At 48.2% G+C, this 21180-nt stretch overlaps 1 protein-coding gene across 8 annotated transcripts in view; it reads right to left on the reverse strand.

Annotated features, from left to right (window-relative positions):
- The window catches only part of PLCG2 (phospholipase C gamma 2), a 174059-nt gene that overhangs the window by 92245 nt on the left and 60634 nt on the right, over nt 1–21180 (reverse strand). The gene's annotated exons all lie outside the window — the stretch shown is intronic.

Below are 21180 nucleotides of genomic sequence, written 5' to 3' on the forward strand. Positions count from 1 at the left end.
TTGGCCAAAAATATTAATAAAATTTCTCTTGCTACTGCTGCTGCCTGGCTGATAAAACAGGAGTCTGGGGGCAGCAGGGAGCATGTTCCCCAAATGTAGAAGGAAAAGACTGAGCCCAGGAAAAGACTGAACCCTTAGGTCCAGTCATACTGGAAGCCATACTTGTCCTAGAAAATGCTACTTCCATGACATAGTAAATTCTTTTTTTAGGTTTGGTTAGTGTGACCTGAGTTTCTACCCCTTGCAACCATAAGAGTCCTGGCACATATATCTCAGTCCTTGCACGGAAGAGAGAAGCAGGAAAGAAAGGTGTCCCTGAAAATGAGAGGAGAGGGAGGGAGCCTGGACCTGGGATGGAGGAATCAGGTGAATGAAGGCATTTAGAGTCAGGGTTGATCAGCAGGAAAGCAGGGTTGATTAGCTTCCACAGGTAGCAACAGGAGTTTGGGTGCAGTGAATGCAATTAGGGGAGAGAGGGGTGGAATGAACGGGAAGCTCTCTTCTTTCCTCCCATGGGTCTTGTTTTGGTTGGACCAAAAACAGTTCGGTGGACAGGAGTCATGAAGGAATGTAAAGAGGCTTTAAATGAGTGGCATCGGTTCTGCACCCTCTGTGTGGTGGTATTTCCACAACCCTATACACGTGAGAAAACTCTGTAGACCTAGACACCAAAACAAAACAAAACTTGAGTCCACAGAAAAAAATAGAGAAAACCAAGTCTGCAATTTATTTTATTTTTATATTTTAAATTTTTATTTATTTAAGAAAGACAGAGACATGCATGGGAGCATGATTGGGGGTGGGTAAAGAGGGGCTGCAGAGGGAGAGGGAGAAGCAGACTCCTCACCGAGCAGGGAACCCAACTTGCCTCAGGGCTTGATCCCAGGACCCTGAGATCATGACCTGAGCTGAAGGCAGACGCTTAACCAACTGGGCCACCCAGGTGCCCCTCAGGTCTATATTTTAATCATACCATACCAGTGTCAGTCCTGAGTTTGGTGACTGGACGTTATCACTGGGGAAAGCCAGATGAACAGGACACAGAAATCCTATAGGATTTCTGCAACGTTCACGTGAGTCTAAAATTGTTGCAAACCAGTAAGTCTTAAAAACCACTTTTCAACATATTGTTTTGGGGGGGGGGTGCCTCTAAACCCTGTGGGGGGTGGGGCACCAGATCCCCACCCTTGACCCAACCCAGAAACCTGGAGTCTTTTCTCTTTTCCCTCACTCCTCAAAAACAAACAGCAAAACACAGACCCTTTTTGTGCGCTGAAATTTATAGCCTTCTAGGAGGAAATTGGCATTGCCGATTGAACTGTTTTCGCCTCATCTAAGACATGAAAGGTGGTGATATTTGTTCTCCTCAAATGTTACCCACCAACCTTTGCCAGTCAACATGCTCACGCCTTGAAGCAAATATATATATATATATATATTTTCCTATCAAGTCTAGCAGTGGTTATCTACTGTCCTTGTTGGTAAAATCTTTGAATTGGCCTCCTGTGAGTTTTTCTTACGGTGAAGTTATAATAAAAACTTGACACACGTACATGAAGAAAAAATTTCATATGCTGTGACCTTATCCTGAGGCAATTACCAGTTCTACTTTCTAAATTACGCTTGACTCAGTCAACTTCTCTCCATTCCCATGGCCAACGCCATAATCCAAGCCACTGGGATCTCTTGCTTGGCCTAGTGAAGGAGCCAGAAGTTACTCCCAGAGCCATTTTTATGAAACTTAAATACGCTCATGTGGGGAGCCCAGGTGGCTCAGTCAGTTAAACCCAACTCTTGATTTTGGCTCAAGTCATGACCTCAGGGTCATGAGATCGAGCCCCACGCCCAGCTCTGCACGCAACAGGGAGTCTGCTTCCCCTTGCCTCTGCGCCTGCTCCCACTCGCATGTGCATGCTCTTCTCTAGATCAATATTTAAAAAGTAAATAAATAAATATGTTCACACCTTTCCTGGGCTTCAAACCTTCTGAACACATCTCAGTGCTCCTAGGACTGAGATCCAAGGCCCGATGTGGACCCCACCAGCCCCATCTGGCCCCACACCCTCCATGCTCCAGCCACCCAGTGAGGGGTCACCCCGACTACAGGACACCTGCACGTGCTGTGGGCTCTGCTAGGAATGCCCTGGGTCTGGTTACCTCCAAGTTCCCCCTTCCAGTTTCAGCTCAACCACCATTGAACTCAGAAAACCCTCCGATTCTTGCTATGGTAGCAGCCCCTCTCTCCACAGCCCTGAACAGAGGCAGCACCTGTGGGTGGGACTCCATGGGCTCAGAACCTCTTCCCTAGAAGGTGCTCCCTTCCTCAGGACTGCACCCCGGGCCCTAGCATAGTAGCTGGTATACAGTGGAACCCAATAAATAGCTGTTGAATGGGGAAAGGGGGCAGAGCGCCTGGGACAGGCACTGGAAATGGGACAGTGGGAGGTGGACATGGAGATATGCACACACACAAATGGAGACACCCAGACAGGGCAAAGAGGGACAGAAACACCAGGCAGGCCCCCCAGACAAGGAGGGAGGGAGACACGAACACGCACACATACCAAGTCAGAGAGGAAGAAGCGTGAGATGTGGCAAGAGAACAAAAGAGAAATGGCCACCCTAAGGAGGCAAGAGGTCCTGGGTTCCCCTTCAGCACCAGCAAGGACCCCTGCTTGGGAGCCAGGCCCAGCCTGCAAGAGGGCTGCAGGCACCCACCACATCAGCAGGGCCGATCACCTGCATGACATCATGGGGACCACACTTCCCCTGCCCCAACCTGGGGAAGGACAGGCTCCTTGGTAATGCTCCTGAAAGACCAGACCTTCTGCACCGGCTTGCCCTGGCTCCTCTGTCATCAGCTGACTGTATTTGTGATCTCACCTGACTGATTTCTCCACCCTCCCTGAAACGATTCATTCTGTTACCTTTATAACCACCCTATACAGCCCCTCCCTTGCACATTTGTATTTACAGGTTCATGTACCTGGGATGTGCATCCTCCTCCAAGCCCCAGGCAAACAGGGATCGTGTGTCTGTCCCCCTCACTCACAGCTGAAGCCTCACTGCCACCTGCACCAGAGCCTGGCTCAGAGCAGGAACTCAGGTATCCATGGAACGAATGAATCAGATTCTTACTTGGGAGATGATCCCAGGAACACCAGGAGAGGAGTGGGGACATGAGACAGGGATGGAAAGATGCTGAGGAGGAGACTGCTAGGTCATCAAGCTGGCCCTCTGTAGGCACCTGGAGATGACCCCACAGGGGTTCTTGGGAGTCCTCACCCCACCACAGAGCAAGGGAGCTGGGGTATTTTTTTTTAAGATTTTATTTATTTATTCATGAGAGACACAGGGAAAGAGGCAGAGACATTGGCAGAGGGAGAAGCAGGCTCCATCCAAGGAGCCTGATCTGGGACTTGATCCCAGGACCCTGGGATCACGACCACTGAGCCACCCAGGCATCCTGGGAGCTGGGGTATTTATCCCCAAACCCCACCTGCTGTTGGTCAAGGGCTGTGTCTGAGGCCTACCTTCCTGTTCCTCAAGCAGAGGGCTGCAGGGTTCACACCAAGCTGTCCTCAACGTACAGAAGTGAATGCTACAGCAATCAGAGTCCAACCCACGGCAGCCTCTGCTACATCAGGTCATCAATCTGGTAGTTTCTAAGCTACCCCCATGAGACACAGGGATCAGTATGTTTGAGGGATCAATGACCCAGTAGGTAGTTCAGGCAGTAATAGATGTGGCCAACTCCCAGGCACTGCAGAGGACAGCTTCTCTGGGCTCCCCGCATGGAGACAGGACAAGATGTCACTGCCCCTGTGAGTTCTTTACCACCACCCCCGAGGGCATCCTGGCTCAGCAGGTGGTTCTGGGGTTATAGAGAACATATTCTCATTTAATGTAACAGCTTTATCAAGATACAGTTCACATGCCATACAGGTCATCCATTTCAAGTGCACAATTCAATAGCATCTAACGTACTCACAGACTTGTGCAAATCACCACCAGAGTCAATTGAAGAACACCTTCATGCCCACAAAGAGAAACCCATACCCTGTAGCTATCACTCCCCATTTCCCTCTTGTCCCTACACCAGCCCTGGCAACCGTGAACCTACTTTCATCCGCTAACAGATGTGTCTTTCCTGGACATTTCATATAAAGGGATTTCTACACTAGGTGGTCTCTGGTATGGGGCTTCTTTCATTTGGCAGAAAGTCTTCAAGGTTTGTCCGTGTCATAGCAAGTGTCAGTATTTCGTGCCTTTCTATGGAGAAGTAATATTCTAGAACACATTTTCTTCAACTGCTCTTCTGTCGATGGACATTTTGGGGTTGTTTCCACCTTTCGACTACTGTGAATAGTGCAGCTGTGAACATTGACATGCAAGATTCTGTGTGAACACCTGTTTCTCCTAGGAGTGGAAAGCTGTCCTCCTGAGTCCATACTCTCAGGGCTGCGGGCCTAACTGTGAGGTGCCTCCTTCATGCCATGGGGCTGTCCAGCCATCATGGACCAGAGAGGGCACTACTCACAGGTGGAAAGTCAGCTGCGGATGGGCCTGTGGCTCTACCAAGCCCTTCACGACTATTACTACTACTTCCCAGGCCTTCTGAGCAAGGAGGACCCAGCTCCAGACGAATCAGAGGGCTGCCTGCTATGCAGTACCCTCCTGGTTACCAGGAGCCCCAAAAAGGCAGGAAGGAAATCCCTCACCAGCTAGGGTGGTTGTCTCTTTAGTGATCAACAAAGTCTGAGGGGCCCATTGGTCAGTTCTGTTGCCATGTATTTGATCTTGCATCACACAGAGGCACCTTGCTCAGTGATGATCCCACTGCGCATGGGGTGCAGAGCAGAGATGGCGGGTAGGGGGATCAGGCCTCCTGCACGCAACTAGGTCAATCCCAAATCACCTTTCTTACTTGCACCGGAAATAAAATTCTAGTGTCCGGGTTGCAAACTTGCCACCCGAGTCACGTGAAGCATGTGTCTGGTGACCAGTGGATGGACTCTGGAGCCAGCAGGTCTGGGTTTGAATCCCAGCTTCTAACAGATGCTTCCAGCAGGAACTCACTGCTAGCCCTGCTAGCCCTGTGCCTGCCACTCCCCCTAGTTGTGCTCTAATAAATAAAATCTTAAAAAAAAAAAAAAAAGTAGGGATGCCTAGGTAGCTCAGTGGTTGAACATCTACCTTTTTTTAGCTCAGGTCGTGACCCTGGAATCCTGAGATCGAGTCCCGTATCAGGCTCCCAGGAGCAAGTCTACTTCTCCCTCTGCCTATGTCTCTTCCTCTGTGCCTCTCCTGAATAAATAATTTTTAAAAATAATAAAAAAATAAAGTAGTGCCTCATAACTACAACTAATAAAGATGTTGTAACTTCTAAGTACTTGTTAGGTATTATTTTTTTAAATTATTAATGCAACTGAATAAAGCTAGACTCATATGAGGTACAGGAAAAAACACAGTCTTTTTTTGTTTGTTTGTTTTTAATTCATGAAAGCCACAGAGAAAAAGAGGCAGAGACACAAGCAGAGGGAGAAGCAGGCTCCATGCAGGGAGCCCAATACAGGACTCAATTCAGGGTCTCCAGGATCATGCCCTGGGCCAAAGGCAGGCACTCAACCACTGAGCCACCCAGGCATCCCAGGAAAACACACAGTCTTAATTTACTTGTGGAAAGTGAAGAGAGAGGGTTGCCCAGGTGGCTCAGTGATTGAGCGCCTGTCTTCGGCCTAGGGCGTGCTCCTGGAGTCCCTGGATCAACTCCCACATCAGGCTCCCTGCATGGAGCCTGCTTCTCTCTCTGCCTGTGTCTCTGCCTCTCCATGTCTTTCACTAATAAATAAAATATATATATATAAAAAAAAAAGAAATTGAAAAGAGAGATCCATCTGTACTGATGTGGGAAAAAAAATTGACACAGTTTATGTAAATAGGGTACTGGAGGTATATGCCTGTGTCTGTACATCTGCACATGTCTGTCTGCATGTACATTCATACATGTGTATGTCCAGATTGTGCACAGGTGTCTATCATCACTCAAATTCTCACTATCTAAATACCACTCTAACTTGCAAAATTATTTTTTACACAAAACATACTACCCAGATTACACCTGCTGTAGGATGCTCGTGCACAGGCACCAATGAAAATATTGATATCAGCCTATAACAGATGACCGAGTCTAGCACTCCCAATGCTGAAAATCAACACGCATCAAACCTAGTGTCCTGTCCACCCTAGTAAGTCCTGCTCAAGTCCTAGCATTTACTTCTCACAAGCCAACTACCAGAGTCCAATTTAGAGGACATCTCAGGTATTTTCAACAGATTAGTTCACTGTCATCAAGTTGCAAAGTAGAGGAAAAAAATCAAAATTCACAACCAACACCATATAGTTAGTACCCTACGTACTCTTTGCAAACATGCCCAGGAACAAGTTCATTAAAGTATCAAATAATTGGGACACCTGGGTGGCTCAGCGGTTAAACATCTGCCTTCGACTCAGGGCATAATCCTGGAGTCCTGGGATCAAGTCCCACATTGGGCTCCCTGCACGGAGCCTGCTCCTCCCTCTGCCTATGTCTCTGCCTCTCTGTGTCTCTCATGAATAAATAAAATCTTTAAAAGTCAAATAATTAAGGTATATCTGATGGGTTGGTTTCCAGATGTTTAAGGGTATTAAGCAATACTGGGGATGGGTTGTGGGTTTTGGTTTTTTTTTTTTTTTTCAATCAGTTGGTAATGCATCACCATTTATATCCATGTAATAGGAAATAACAGACAGCTATCCAAAAAAAAAAAAAAAAAAGATGCTCTCCCTCATGTTTCCAGGAATGTATTAGACTCAGCTAAGGAGGAATACCTCTATCTGTACACGTAGAAGTCTGCCAATTTGCTGACAATGAGGGTTCCTGGTAGGGAGGATGACAAGCAAATGGTAGGCTTGATCTGCTTGGGCTGAAATTTTTGCCAAAGGCACGGAGTCCTTAAGATGACCGACTTTATTTTCAAAGTAGGCTCTGGTGGCCAGAGCTCGGGCCATGTGCGCTCCTGTGGTGGGGCTCAGCAGCCATGTTTCCTGCTTGAAGAAGTGAGATAACACAGCCACAGAAGTGAGGCCTCATCTCTGCACAAACTTAGCTTCCCAGTATCACCTCGGGCCTTCCCCAGGTCCGGCCACCCTCCCACGGCCTTCCCCACTCATCACCTGCAGACACACACTTGGGGTTTCCAGCCTCCTCCCACTCTCCCACCTGACACCACCACCCCCTTTGCTGGCTGTCCCCATGACCCCATTCTTCAAACCCTGCTTCCTTTCTGGGCCACTCTCAAGCTGCCGCCCATTCCTGGAACATCCTCCTGCTCACACCAGGCACGTGCCCCTTCCCTGATTCCACACTTGCCCTCAATTGGTACTATCTGCCAACAGACTTAAAGCATCTTCAGGGGGGCACCTGGGTGGTTCAGTGATTGAGCATCTGCCTTCGGCTCAGGTCATGATCCCAGGATCCTAGGATCAAGTCCCACATAGGGCTCCCCACAGGGAGCCTGCTTCTCCCTCTGCCTATGTCTCTGCCTCTGTGTGTGTGTGTCTCATGAATAAATAAATAAAATCTTGTTTAAAAAAAAAAAAAAAAAAACATCTTCAGGGAAGCTCCAGCCGTATTTTAAGAGGAAAGGAGACCACGGGAGCTTGACACCTTCCCACACATATCCCCACTCTCTTGTCTACCCATCAGCCAGGCTCAGTGGCTGAGCATCGCACTGAGGATGTGCTGGGGGGGAAGCACACACACTCCCCACCCTCAGAAGCCTGGGCAGGACAGACCCCCTCCACACCAGCACGTGAACATGTAAGCCTCCAACCACACCAAACACCTCAGAGAGGAACCAGGTCTACACTGGGGCTTCTCCGCAGCAAGGGGAAGGAAGGCTGCTCTGAGGGCGTGCAACTTGGTGGAGTCCTGAAGACTGGAGGTAACCCAGTGGTGGGCAGTAGGCAGTGGAGAAAGCCCTGCAGGAAGTCCCGGGGCTTGGACAAGTCACCCCAAAGGCACCTGGGTGCTTGGGCAAACCTTGTCCCTTCTCTGTCCTTTCCTCACCTGTGCCAACCATGAGTGCACTACCTCCCCTTCACCGAGCTGCTCCGCCAATAACATGAAATTACACTAAATAGGAATCCCGTGGCCCCCAGGAGGTCTCAGTCAAGGTTAATTTCGCTGCTGGGATGCACGTTCTCATATCACCTTCCAACAACACCTTCCCCAACGCTGGGTTTCACTTTGTCTCAGGGTATCAGGTCTCAGTGAAAGACTCTGCTTTAAAAACCAAGAGTGTTAGTTGTTGCACATATGTGACAGCATCTAACCTGATCAACAGATAAACAAGTGAGATACACTACAGAACAATTTTAACAGGGTCAACATGGAAGAGCTGAAAGCGCCCAACTTTGGAAGAATCTAGCAGACATGCGCTTAAAGTCCATCCTGAGATGGATTTCTTTATTCTGGCTTAGTCTCTATTTTCTCATCTGTAAAATGGGAATGAAGATCCATCATCCCATTGGTATATACACCTGAAAGAACTTGGTAAAACGTAAACTGTTTTCATGGGCTTTAGATATTAAAGTCCTTTGAAAACCTAAGGACTGGGGGCAAGGGTGAGGGAGACTGTCCTTATCGTCTTTGTTTAAAAAAAAAAAAAAGAAAGAAAAAGAAAAACAATTGGGGACACCTGGGTGGCTCAGTGGTTGAGCATCTGCCTTCAACTCAGGGCGTGATCCTGGGGTCCTGGGATCAAGTCCTGCTTTGGGTTCCCCACTGGGAGCCTGCTTCTCCCTCTGCCTCTCTCTCTGCCTCTCATGATTAAATATATAAAATATTTTTTAAAAATTAAGAAAGAAACAATCGTAGAGACTATGATGATCTCTAGTGGGGAATATCCCAGGCTTGTGTTTCCACAGGAGCTCTGTTACTGCTGGGCTTTGTATTCATACATAAGTGCTGAATGAACTGTTTTACAGATGTTTCAGAGTTTTCAGTGATACTGGAGGCACTGGCTGAGCTCCTCTTCCCTCCAGGGACCTGTCTCCCCAGGGGAGACAGGAGTCCAGCAGGAGGAACTAGACATGCCCAGCTCAGCCTCCTTGTCCAGTTCTGGTCTGACCTGTCCCCCAGGAACCACATGCGTTGCCCTGCTCCCTGGCAGCGTCCACCAGTGCCAGAGACAGAGTGAGCGGGTCAGGGGCCAGAGCCCATTCCAAGCCAGACTCCCCAGGAGGTGCACACAGAGCAGGCCTCCTTGTCACTATGTATTAGTTATCTGGGCTTCTCAATTGTTTCCAAGTTCACAAGAAGATGAGAAAGAGAGGGGGCTTTATGAACCAGCCAGCTAAAATCCCAAACACCGACCATCACAAAATTCTTCAAATATTCACTGTTCTAGGATTACTTGAATTTGAGTTTTCTCCCTTCTACTGGAAACTCAGTGGGAATAATCCCAACATGGGATCCTGTGGAAGGAACTTAAATGGTATCCACATTTTGTTATGTCTTAATTCTGACATATTTTAATATGAATTGGGAAAAAACACACATCTGGCACCTCTAATCTTTAGGATCAAAGTTCCTTCTATATGAATTTAAGTCAAAAAAAGAATGAGTCCATTTCAAAATATGTATTATAGAACAGGTGAAATGCACCTAGAACAAAAATTACTAAGACCTTCTGGAACAGCTCACCATCTTACACACAGCCTGTTGGAAGTTTTCATCGGCTCTGCTTTAAACCGGTACTGTTTATCAAAATTACACAGAAGGCCTTTACTGGACCAAGACTATATATAGATCCCGCCTCACCACACCCACACTGGACCAGTTTTTGATTTGGGTGTGGGATTTGGGTTTTGTTTTTTGTTTTTGTTTTTTTTTGTTTTTTTTTTGGAGCTATACATGCCTGACACTATTCCTCAAATGTTATTTGATCATCAAATCTATGAAGTTTGCCACACCTGCATAGTGCTGGCTCTAATATCTGTCTTCAAATCAACTCATCTTTTTTTCAACTGAATATATACCTATATTTTAGGAGTTTGTCTTTGGTAAAAAGAAACCCAGTTCCACCCACCATATATAACAGGCACTGGACAACACAAAGGCAGTGGAAATAGGACATTATTAAATTCTGCCTAGAAACAGCAGATGCCACAGACCACGCCCCCCCCCCCCCCCCCAACACACACACCGTGGTTCTGGGTTAGAAGAGGTGAAAATTAAAGATTTGAGGGAATGAGGCCAAGTGAGCTAAGCAGGACTCACGGATGGAGACAAGTCTGAGGGTGGGGAGCTCCTGGGGGCAATAGGTGTGGGGAGTGGTCTAGATCTGATCTGGGTTGGGGGAAGGGAGGTTGTGGTCACAGAGGTGTCCTCCTGTGTAAATTGGATCTTACACTCACTGTGCATTTTACCATACAGATACCTTACTTGGGGAGGTGGGTGTGGTCATTAAGAGGGATCCTTGTCAGGATGGAACCACCCAGTGTCTTGAGCGTGGTGGCAAATACAAGAACACAGATATGTGATAAAACTGCATCAAACTTAACATGCCCACACACACGCGTGCATGTGCACACACGCAGTGCAAGTAAAACTGGGGAAACGTGGATGAGACGGAGGGTGGGCTGAATCATTGTTCGTACCTTGGCTGTGTTGGCACACTACCGTTTTCCAAGATGGTTCCACTGGCACCAACAGGGTAGTGTCTACATGAGATCTGTGTTATTTCTTACAACTTTATGTGAATCTACCCATCTCAATAAATTTTTCAATTAAAAAATAGAGTATCCAGGGCAGCCCAGGTGGCCCAGAAGTTTAGCACCGCCTGCAGCCCAGGGTGTGATCCTGGAGTCCTGGGATGGAGTCCCATGTCGGGCTCCCTGCAGGGAGCCTGCTTCTCCCTCTGCCTGTGTCTCTGCCTCACTCTCTCTCTGTGTCTCTCATGAATAAATTTTAAAAGTCTTTAAAAATAAATAAATAAATAAATAAATAAATAAATAAATAAATAAATAAATAATAAAAATTTTAAAATGCTAATATCAAACAGATATTTTCCTTGACACACTCAGAGACCAAAAGGGACTGAGGGAACCACCTTCCCACTGGTGATTCCTGTTCCCTGGGCCCGGTCTGAAAATCATGGCACCCAAGGCTTAGTCTCCCCAGGGAGGACACTGTAGGGAGATTTCCTGACCCCATCCCCTTGGGCTGCTTCTCCATCCCAGGAACTGACTCCATGCATGCCTTGTGCCAGGATCCAGACTATTTCCAGGCAGGCCAGAAATAGATGCTCATGCAGCCCTGTGATAAGCCAGTTGAAACCCAGAGGAAGTGGCCTACAGGGGGGCTGGAGTGAGGCCTGGCTCAGGGGCCCATGCATTCACGGGCAACAATGTCGCTGGCCAAGAACGTGGTTCCTGGGGACGTCCACCAGGAGTCTGCGCATGGCACCCCGGGGGACAGCCAACGCGGACCCCTCTCAGCAGCAACCACTCATTACAACACACATGGCCCTAACCTCAGCCCAACGAGCAGCCCTGCACATAAACACATTGCTCTTCCCATCAGATGCTTTGTCCTTGCTTTTTATAGGAAAAGAAAGGTTCTGAGAACACAGGCGATTCGGTTCAACTCCAAGAAAATTCCACAAGTTGATTGATGTTGAATCCTCCTGTGGAAAATGCTGGTCCTCATCTTCCTACCCACCTCTTGGCTTCGGAGGAAACCAGAGAAGAAAAAAAGGGAAGGGAAGGGAAGGGAAGGGAAGGGAAGGGAAGGGAAGGGAAGAGAAGGGAGGGGAAGGGAAGCCACATTTACAGAAACATCTAGTAGAGCCAAACAGTATGCCAGGGATTCGGACACATGGGTGCTCACGTAGGGCTAAGATCGCCCTCCACATTCCAAAGAGGAGGACACCGAGGCAGAGATGCAGTGACTTTCTAAGGCTACACTAGTCGAGCCAGGATTTCAACCCCAGGAGTCTTAGCTCCCAAGCCTGTCCTCTTAACCATAACGAAGAGGAGGAAGAGTTCTTTTCCAGGGCAGACCTCCTTCACCCCCGAGCTCATTACCCTGCCCAGCTGGGTTCTGCTGGATTCTCGCTCTCAGGAGCATCTTTGCAAGGATCCCAGCACCAAAACCCTAACAGGCAGTGGGGACTCTGAGAGCTCCTGGTCTATCAAACACCAGTCAAGTGCTTGGTGTCCATTATCTCAGGGGTGCCGCCTGCAGCCCTAAGAGGGGAGTGGTCACTGTTATCAACCCATCCATTCTGCAGAGGAGGAAATGGAGGCTCCAGCAGGTTGAGTGAACTGGGGGGCTCTGAGCCTCGCCTGTCCAGCTCCAGGGCCAGCATTCTCGAACACCACCCATGCCAGCTCCTGCAGGGAGACGTTCGCACAGCCTGACCTACCAACTCCACGAGCAGCAGATGGAGCCCTGCCAAGGTCAAGCCCAGGGTAGAAGCACCTGATTTGGATGGAGAACAGACAGGACCCTCCTTACAGAATATTTATTAGGTGCCAGAGCTGACTTCACCGTCTCCTCACTCTTCCTGCCAACCTTGGGAACAAACCCCCATTTTCCACAGTTGGCTCAGGAAACTGAAGTCATTCACTGGGCCACCTGCCTGGACCCTGATGCCAAAGACAGCAGGGTAGTGACGCACAGGCGTCTCACAGAGAGAGCGCTGTGGGCAAGGTGGCCCGGCTCTTTTCCCTTCCTTTTTCCATTCCTGAGAGAGCTGCTCCCACAACGGCCTCTTGGAAAACCCTGAAGTGAACAAGCTAGAGTCCAGCCAAAGGTGGATCCTTTCTTTGAAGCCCAGTCTCAGCAGGTAGAGAGAGATGCCAGGGATATTCAGGGCTCCCACTGGCAGAGTCCATCATTAGATAAGACAGGCAGAAATACCTTTCCACCTTGTTAATGATCAACAGGCCAGGTCAGGGTTTCCAGATGCTTCCCCACAGTGCAAGGCCCTCCCACTTCACTGGCAGGGACTGGGCCATGATGGCTATAACATTGGCCACGCTCAAGGGGAAGGGCTCAGGCGGAATGGACAGACTGAGAGAGAAGGCCCTGGCCTTCCAGAAGCGTTTCCCAGGCATGGCTCACCTGGCCCTCTTGGCCTAGAAAGCCATCCTTGGAAAGGCAACGCCTCGCTCTTTAAAGGCGTCCGTGAGCCTTCATGGGGTCCCTGAACAGGGGACCTTCATGCTGTGTGCTCAGTGCAGGGAAGGAGCAGCTTCTCCGAGGAATCTTAAGAGCAGGAAAGAGCACGCAGCTCAGCTCAAGGCCCAGCTCAAAGCCCCTGCGCTCTGGAGGACTTCTCTTCCTCTTCCCCACTTCCCCTTTCCTGGTTCTCATTTACTGTAATCACTTGTCGCCCTGTGTTAGCGAGGTGGCCCCAGCACCACGCGAGCTGGGTCTGCAAGGAGCTTCACACAGTTACCAAAGGGGGGTGCTGGAATCTACCCCCCGCCTCGTGTTCACACCTGCCTCCTCTGGACCACACCCTGCTCCCCTACGGCTACCCCAAGGAAGGAGGCCTGCCCTGACTCACTCCTCAGCTTTGCAAGAACGGGTCTGACCCTCGCTATGCCACCAGGCAAGTCACTGTCAGACTGATCACAGAAGTTTATCTAAAATGCCAAATTCTGCTCAAAAAGGACAAGAGGAGCATGCATCAGAAGATAGTCCTTCACCCCTCTGTTGTTTAACCTGAGGACTATTCCTAATAAGTGGCTACTGTGTGGAGTGGGGCACAGGAGGGGGGCGCTGTGTCCACCACCCCCACAATAGTAACAGCTAATATCCCTCCAAGCGTTTGCAGAAGCAGGCATAGGGAGGGGGTATTACATGCATTTCCTCATTTGTGCACTTCATGTACATTATTATTATTATTATTATTATTATTACTACTACTACTACTACCATTCCCATTGAACAGAGGAGAAGACTGAGGTCACAAGACTATAAAGCCCAGAGCTGGTAACTGCCTCCAAGCTCCAAGCCCAGTGATGGGGCTTGAGTGGTTCCAGCAAGAAGGCAGCCTGCACAAGTCGATGCCTTCTGCTGGGGTCAGAGAAGGGCCCTGCTGCCCCTGCTTTGCCTTTGCAAATGAGTCTTCACTGTGGTTAGCGAGCCAGCCCTTCATTTCCCCACCAGGCTCAGTTTTGCAAACCAAAGTTGGGGGGTGGGGGATGGCAGTTCCTGTTACAGCGAGCTAGAAGGTGAGAGTCTTCCTTCCCTTTCAGAGAAGGCAGGATCGGTAGGCAAGAGGGTACCCGCCCCCAAAGCACCCCAGCCCAGCAGGTCTGTCTTATGTCCCCTCCACACAAGAATCCAAGTCCGGCCCAGAGGATACAGACACTAGACTAGTCTGACTACACAACCTGGGGGTGAAACCCACAACCTGCCTCCCCGTCTCCCCGCCTTTGCCTGGGACTGAGCCTAGGTTCCCAACTGGAGCTTGGCTGCAGTCAGACAGAGGTCCAAATCTCTGCCCCAGCAGAAGGCAGCCACATCACTCTGGCCTCCATCTCCCCCTGTAAGCTGGACCCAGCATTAAAGCAGGGCCAGGCTCAGGAGTAGACTTGAGGATTCAAGGGGACAACAGTTCACATCAAGGAGCTTATTAGCAGAGTGCATTACACAAAGCTAGTGCTAAATGCTTGCCGCTATCACCCACAGATTATCACAGTCCTGGCAACGCCCATCCACTGCTCCCTCAACAAAGAGCTGCTGAGTCCCATGAGCCTGGTATGGCTGGGGGAGCAGGCCATGGCAAACAGACCAAATCCCTACCCTCAAGGAATTCTACTGTAGCGGGGGCAGATGCGTAAGCAAACCAATATATATTACATCTGGTAGCAGTAAGTGCTATAAGAATTAAAACCAAAGCGGAGTGACGCACGGTAGGTGATAGGGCAAGGAAGGGGCTCTGGTAGCAGGTGTGATCAGAGAGGCCTCCCCAGAGGAGACATCCTCTAAGCTGAGGCTTGAAGGAAATGAGGCCAGATCCACGTGGATGTCTGGGGAAGACTATTCCAATAGAGCAAACAGCAAGAGCAAAGGCCCCAGGAGGGAAATGTACATGGCACGTTCTAGAAAGAGCAGGAGGTACCAGTTAGAACACACTGTGTGTGTGCATGTGTGCCTTCTGGAGCCTTTAGGTCCCCCGCTGCACCTGCCTGGGGCAGCGTCCCCTCCCCTGCTGTGGCCCTGAGTAGGTGGTCTTCCATTATTTAGTTCCACCTTCCTGCCCCTCTGAAGGCAGGAACTGTCTTGCTCATTCCAGTAACCAAGGCATCAGGAACAGTGCTTGACACCACATAGGGACCCAGTCAAGAGGGAGACCAAAGCCCCTGGAGATTGACTTGGCAATCACAGATTATACTGGAAATGCACACTCCCTCCCACCCAGCGATTCTGCTTCTCAGCGTACAGCTGCAAGGAACTCCCACCCATGCCAATCATAGGCCTATTGGCAAAAGAGAAAGGGAACCCAACGGGAAGGTCCAACACTGGGGGAGTGAGTATACTGGTGCTGTCACTGGTGGCTCAATAATTAAGAAAACATCTCTATATGGGGCACCTGGGTGGCTCAATGGTTAAGCATCTGCCTTTGGCTCAGGTTATGATCCCGGGGTCCGGAGATGGAGTCCTGCGTCAGGCTTCTCCCTCTGCCTATGTCTCTGCTTCTCTGTCTCTCATGAATAAGTAAAAATAAAACCTTTAAAAAAAATAACTCTATGTATTGAGGTGGATAAATCAAAACCCCACAATGCAATGTGGTATTCCGCATGGATCCTGAAGTTGAAAAACAACATTAGTGAAACAACCATAAAAATCCAAATAAAAGCTAGTTAATAGTCACATACAGATGTTAATTTCTGGCTTTGGGCAAATTCATCAAGTAGCAGAGGATGGAAGAATGAGGGGAGAAGGGTATGTGCTGGCGTTGCAACTCCTCCGTAAATCCAAAATTATTCTACAATTAAAAATGTATCTTCAAAAACAAAAACAAAACACGGGGGGAGGGGGGGTTGCAAAAAGCTTAAAAATTTATACAAATGATAACAATGTATTTAAAAGACACAAACAACTGTCATGGGTACTTGTGATTCCAGTCATACCAGTATATTAAGAGTGTTAAATACGAAAGAGAAGGGTACAGAACTTCACAAAATTTTTTTTTTTTTTTTTTTTTTTATGACAGTCACAGAGAGAGAGAGAGAGAGAGGCAGAGACACAGGCAGAGGGAGAAGCAGGCTCCATGCACCGGGAGCCTGACGTGGGATTCGATCCCGGGTCTCCAGGATCGCGCCCTGGGCCAAAGGCAGGCGCCAAACCGCTGCGCCACCCAGGGATCCCCAAAATGGTTATTTTTAAGCGAAAGGACAGAAGCTTTATAGCCATATATATAACATTTAATTAAAAAATATCTCAGGCAAGTATGATGAAAAAAAAAACACTGAGCTGGTAAAATTGGGTCACCATGCATCATTTGTATTATTTCTCTGCTCTGCTATATATGTTTGAAATATTTTACCATTGAAAAACTATTTTTTTGAAAAACTATTAATTAAAATAGTGAAAACAAACAAAAGCTCACGAATAGATGAAAACACAGAAGCAGAAGAAGGCAGAGCTGAAGCACATCCCTCATCATCATTAAAACTCTGATTCTAGGATTTTCTCAGAATTCCTGGTCTAGACATGTTTGAGAGATTCAATGTTCACAACAGAATTCCTTCAATGGTCCCTCTAAAACCAGGCTGCAGTTGGAGAGATCTGACCTCACTGGGATAAGAGGACACAATCTATTAAAACGTTCCAGGTGCACACCCAGGAATTCCACCTGTAGGGGCCCATCCTGCAGATGTATCAGTACAGGTACAGGGGGATTTCTATTCTGGATGACTGGGAAAGGACCTCCTGCCCACCAGTGAGTGCAGCCACCCTCTGGAAGCCCACACAGCCAGAAAGGACAGTCACGTACTGACTAGAAGACTGCCCAGAGGCCAGTACAGGGAAATGGCAAGCTGCAGAGAATACGCACCTGTTTTTGTTTTAAAACCTGCACATAAACTTATGTACCTAAGTGTGTGTGTCTGTAGGTTTACAGACACATAGGAAAGATGCTTTTAAGAACACATGAATGAGGGGTGCCTGGGTGGCTCAGTTGGTTAAGCATCTGCCTTCGGCTTGGTCGTGGTCCCGGGTTCTGGGATCAAGCCCTGCATGAGGGCCCCAGCTCAGCGGGGAGTCTGCTTCTCCCTCTCTTCTTCCTCTGCCCCTCCTCCTGCATGTGCTTCCCCACCCCCCTCTCTCTCTAATAAATAATTTTTTTAAAGAAGAATACATGAATGATTAGTACTGGTTACCTCCAGGATATGGGGGAAAGAAGGAAAAAAACCATTTTTCCAGTTCTCACATTGTTTGAATTTGTTATAGTAAATGGGTACTATTATTATTAGTGCAACAGTAGTGCAAGGAGTCCACTTTATCTGTCAATGTTTGCAGTGGCTAAAACAAAACAAAACAAAACAAAAAATCTAGAAACACAGTGAAAGTACGAGAACGGCTGAATTAACTGTGGCTCAGCCATAACATGGGTTACTCTGAAATCAGTAAAGGGGGCAGATCAGACCATCTGTGCCAGCTGAATTGGAGGAATTTCCTGAACTATTATTTAGTGACAAAAGCAAAATGCTGCATAGATAGATGGTCAAGCCATAAAGAAAAGCAGATACTAGCTGGGAGGAGAGGAATGATAGGGAAGACACATGTAGGGCTTCTAGATTTGAGGGACAGTGACATGGTAATTCATCTTAATCAGTATTCATTATATGGAATAATGTGTTGCTTCGAATAAAAAAGAAAGCTTAAAACCATAAGACAGTCGATGCAGCAGAGTCTCTGTAATGGCCACATGCCCACAGCTCACTGACCCTACTTCCAGCCACTCTCCTCCCAATAGCCTCCCTTCCTTTTTTTTTTTAAACACAGCAAGTACTCCCTGGCCACAGGGCTTCGGCACTTGTCATGATTCAGGACCAGTTCTCTTACAGTATTTATGCTTCCTTCTACATATGCCACACTGCCTCAGCACATCCCCAGACCCAAGCCAAGTGTGAACAAAACCAATACAGACAAGAACCAAAATCGTGGACTAGGTGGCAGGATACCTCTAGCGATGAACCCCTGGACTACCAAGCCCTACTCAGTTCCTTTTTTTTTTTTTTTTTTAATCCAAGATTTGGGAAAGGAAGGAACACAAATTGAGAGGAAGGAAATTCACATTTATTGAAACCTTCCATGCAACACACCCTATACCAGGCACTCTGAAAAATGTTACACCATTCCATCTTCACAGCATCCTTAGAAGGCTGGTGCTGCAAAGGCCAGCTTAGATATAGGAACTGAGTCCTGGCTGAGTTTTATAACTTGCATAAGATCATACAAGTGTATCTTCCCAGGATCTTCACTGGATCCCAAGGACCCACCAATCAAAACTGTGGCTGATACAAGCAAAGGAGATGGCACCACATGCCACTCAATTTAAAAAAAAAAATCACAAAGATCCTCCACAATCCACACAAATTTTAAAAATTATTGGAGAACTGCACCTGCAGGCTGATGTGTTTTGTTAGGTCAAGATCATGTTATTTGTTCAAACAAGACTGCAGTAACGACCTATGTTTTCAGCCTCAGATCTACTGCCCCTGAGCCCGCAGAGGGGGGTACAATTTGCCCGTCCCTGACCAGGCATGCATTAGCTCCCCACTGACCGCAGTTCTCACCCACCCTGGCATCTCACCACCCCCTGCAGCCTGCATTTGTTTCCGAGACCCAGGCATTTCTCTTACTTAGGTCACCTGCCTGGTCTCCCATAGGTAAGAGAGTTTCTGATCCCTCATCTGGAACAGAGGAGGTAGGATTTTTAAAGCCATAAAGGGAAGAGTCTGAAAACTTAACTACAGAATCAGCCCGCACTCGAATACAACATCGACCTTTGTAAGCATAGTAGACATTAATTTACTAGGTGCCTTCCCTCACATGCCCTGAAAAAGTCCAGTGAGTCTCACTTCAACAAGGTCAATAGGGAAGTACATCCTGAGGCCACACAAGCACAGTGATAGAGAAGCAGTGGAGCTTCTCTCTCTACAAGGCAATTCCTCATGGGAATGGAGAAGGCTGGATGCAGAGACAAGCTCTGAGCCAAGCATCCTGGCTTCACTCGTTGGACTGCTTGTCCAGGGGCAGCAGGCGGCTGGTTCTGCAGACTCCAGCACTAAAACCCAAGCCTTGCAAGAGCATATAGGAAGAACCTTCAAAACACCCAAGAGTTGCTCCAAATTGCCTCAAGCTGCCTTGAAAGACACACTGGAAATGGAAGAGCTGTTCCAGATGAGTGGCTTCAGGAAGGTCATACTATTTTGTCTTTTTTTTTTTTTTTTTTTTGAGTCTCTGTTTCCCCATCTATAACATGGGTAGACTCATCAAGAGGCATAAGGAGCATTTATAAAGCACCAAGGACAGAGGTTAAGACCACTCAGAGGACACGGTTAGTAAGTGGCTGCTCTTCTGACTTCTGGTGGCTTCTCTGTCAACCACCACCAGCAGTTACCAAGCTTAGTACTGAAAGTTCTTTTTATACATTAACATTCTGAACTTTAAAACATCCCTACGGCATAGGTCCTCCTGTTGTCCCTATGTCGTCAGCAAGACAGAGGCACACAAGATGAAGCAGGTGGACCTCAAGGTCACACTGGCAAGGACAAAGCTGATATTTGCACCTAAGGAAGCCCACCTTCCGAATGCACCCTTCTGACTGGGACACTTACGAGCCCCCTGCTACCTGTGTGCAGAGACAGGTTTTACTGACATTCTTCTCCGTCCCCTCCACGTCTGAGCCTGGGATTCAAGAGCTTTGCCCCTGGCAGGGGGGAACAGGTCTCCAAAAGGGGGAAAAACCCACAGCCCTCAGAGGTAATCACTGGATTCTGATTCCCTGTGGCCCTCACACCACAGTGGGGAAGATGGTGCGGGTTTTAACAGGCAGGGGCTTGGGGTGCCTGGCTGGCTCTGTCGGCACAGCAAGTGACTCTTGATCTCGAGGCTATGAGTTCAAGATTACTTAAAAGTAAAATCTTTAAAAAATAAATAAATAAATAAATAAAAGGGAAGGCCTCATTTTTGGTGACATGTTCTATTTTGGACAGGTTGAGTTGGAGAGACTCACTAGATGCCGCAGGAGAAAGAATCAAGCCAGAGCTGCACATTTCCAGGGTGCTGCCTCTCTCTCAATCACTTTTCCTAAGAAACCTCCTGTGAGGACACTGGGGTAGCTCAGTGGTTGAGCATCTGCCTTTGGCTCCGTCATGATCCCGGGGTCCCCACAGGTAGCCTGGTTCTCCCTCTGTCTGTCTGCCTCTCTGCATCTCTCATAATAAATAAAATCTTTTTAAAAAGATAAACAGAAACCTCCTGCAGCCCACAGTTTGATCCCACGCCTTTTCCTATGATTCCACATCGCCCTGCGTGTACCGTGGTATCACTGTCACCGTCCTGTCTCTTCCCCCCCTTACACAGTGAACTCTGAGGGCCAGGCCCTTGCTTGACACAGGGATCCCGATGCCAGCACAGTGTCCAGCATGCAGTTGGCACTCAATAAATATTTACCCAATGGACCAATGAAAGACATCTCGATGGAGATACACATTTGGGACTGACCTGTTTCCTGCTCCTGCTCTAACAAGCAACCACACATTTAATGGCTTAATACGACACAAGCTTCCTATCTCCCAGCTCTGCAGATCAACATTCCAACATGGGTCTTGGCAGACTAAAACCCTGGTGCTGGCAAGGCTGTTCCTTCTGGAGGCTCCAGCAAGCATCTGTTTCCTTGCCTCTTACCCCTTCCAGGAGCCACCTGCATCTCTTGGCTTGTGGCCTCTCCTCGATCCGTACAGCCAGGTTTGTTCAACCTCTGACTTTGACCTTCTGCCTCTCTTCCAAGTTTAAAAATCACTGTGAGGACATGAGGCCCACCCGGGCTGTCCAGGATAATCTCCCACCTCCAGCTCTTTAACTCGATCACATCTGTCATATGG

This window comes from Canis lupus, chromosome 5, assembly GCF_003254725.2.
Source record: "Canis lupus dingo isolate Sandy chromosome 5, ASM325472v2, whole genome shotgun sequence".
Taxonomy (NCBI): Eukaryota; Metazoa; Chordata; class Mammalia; order Carnivora; family Canidae; genus Canis; species Canis lupus.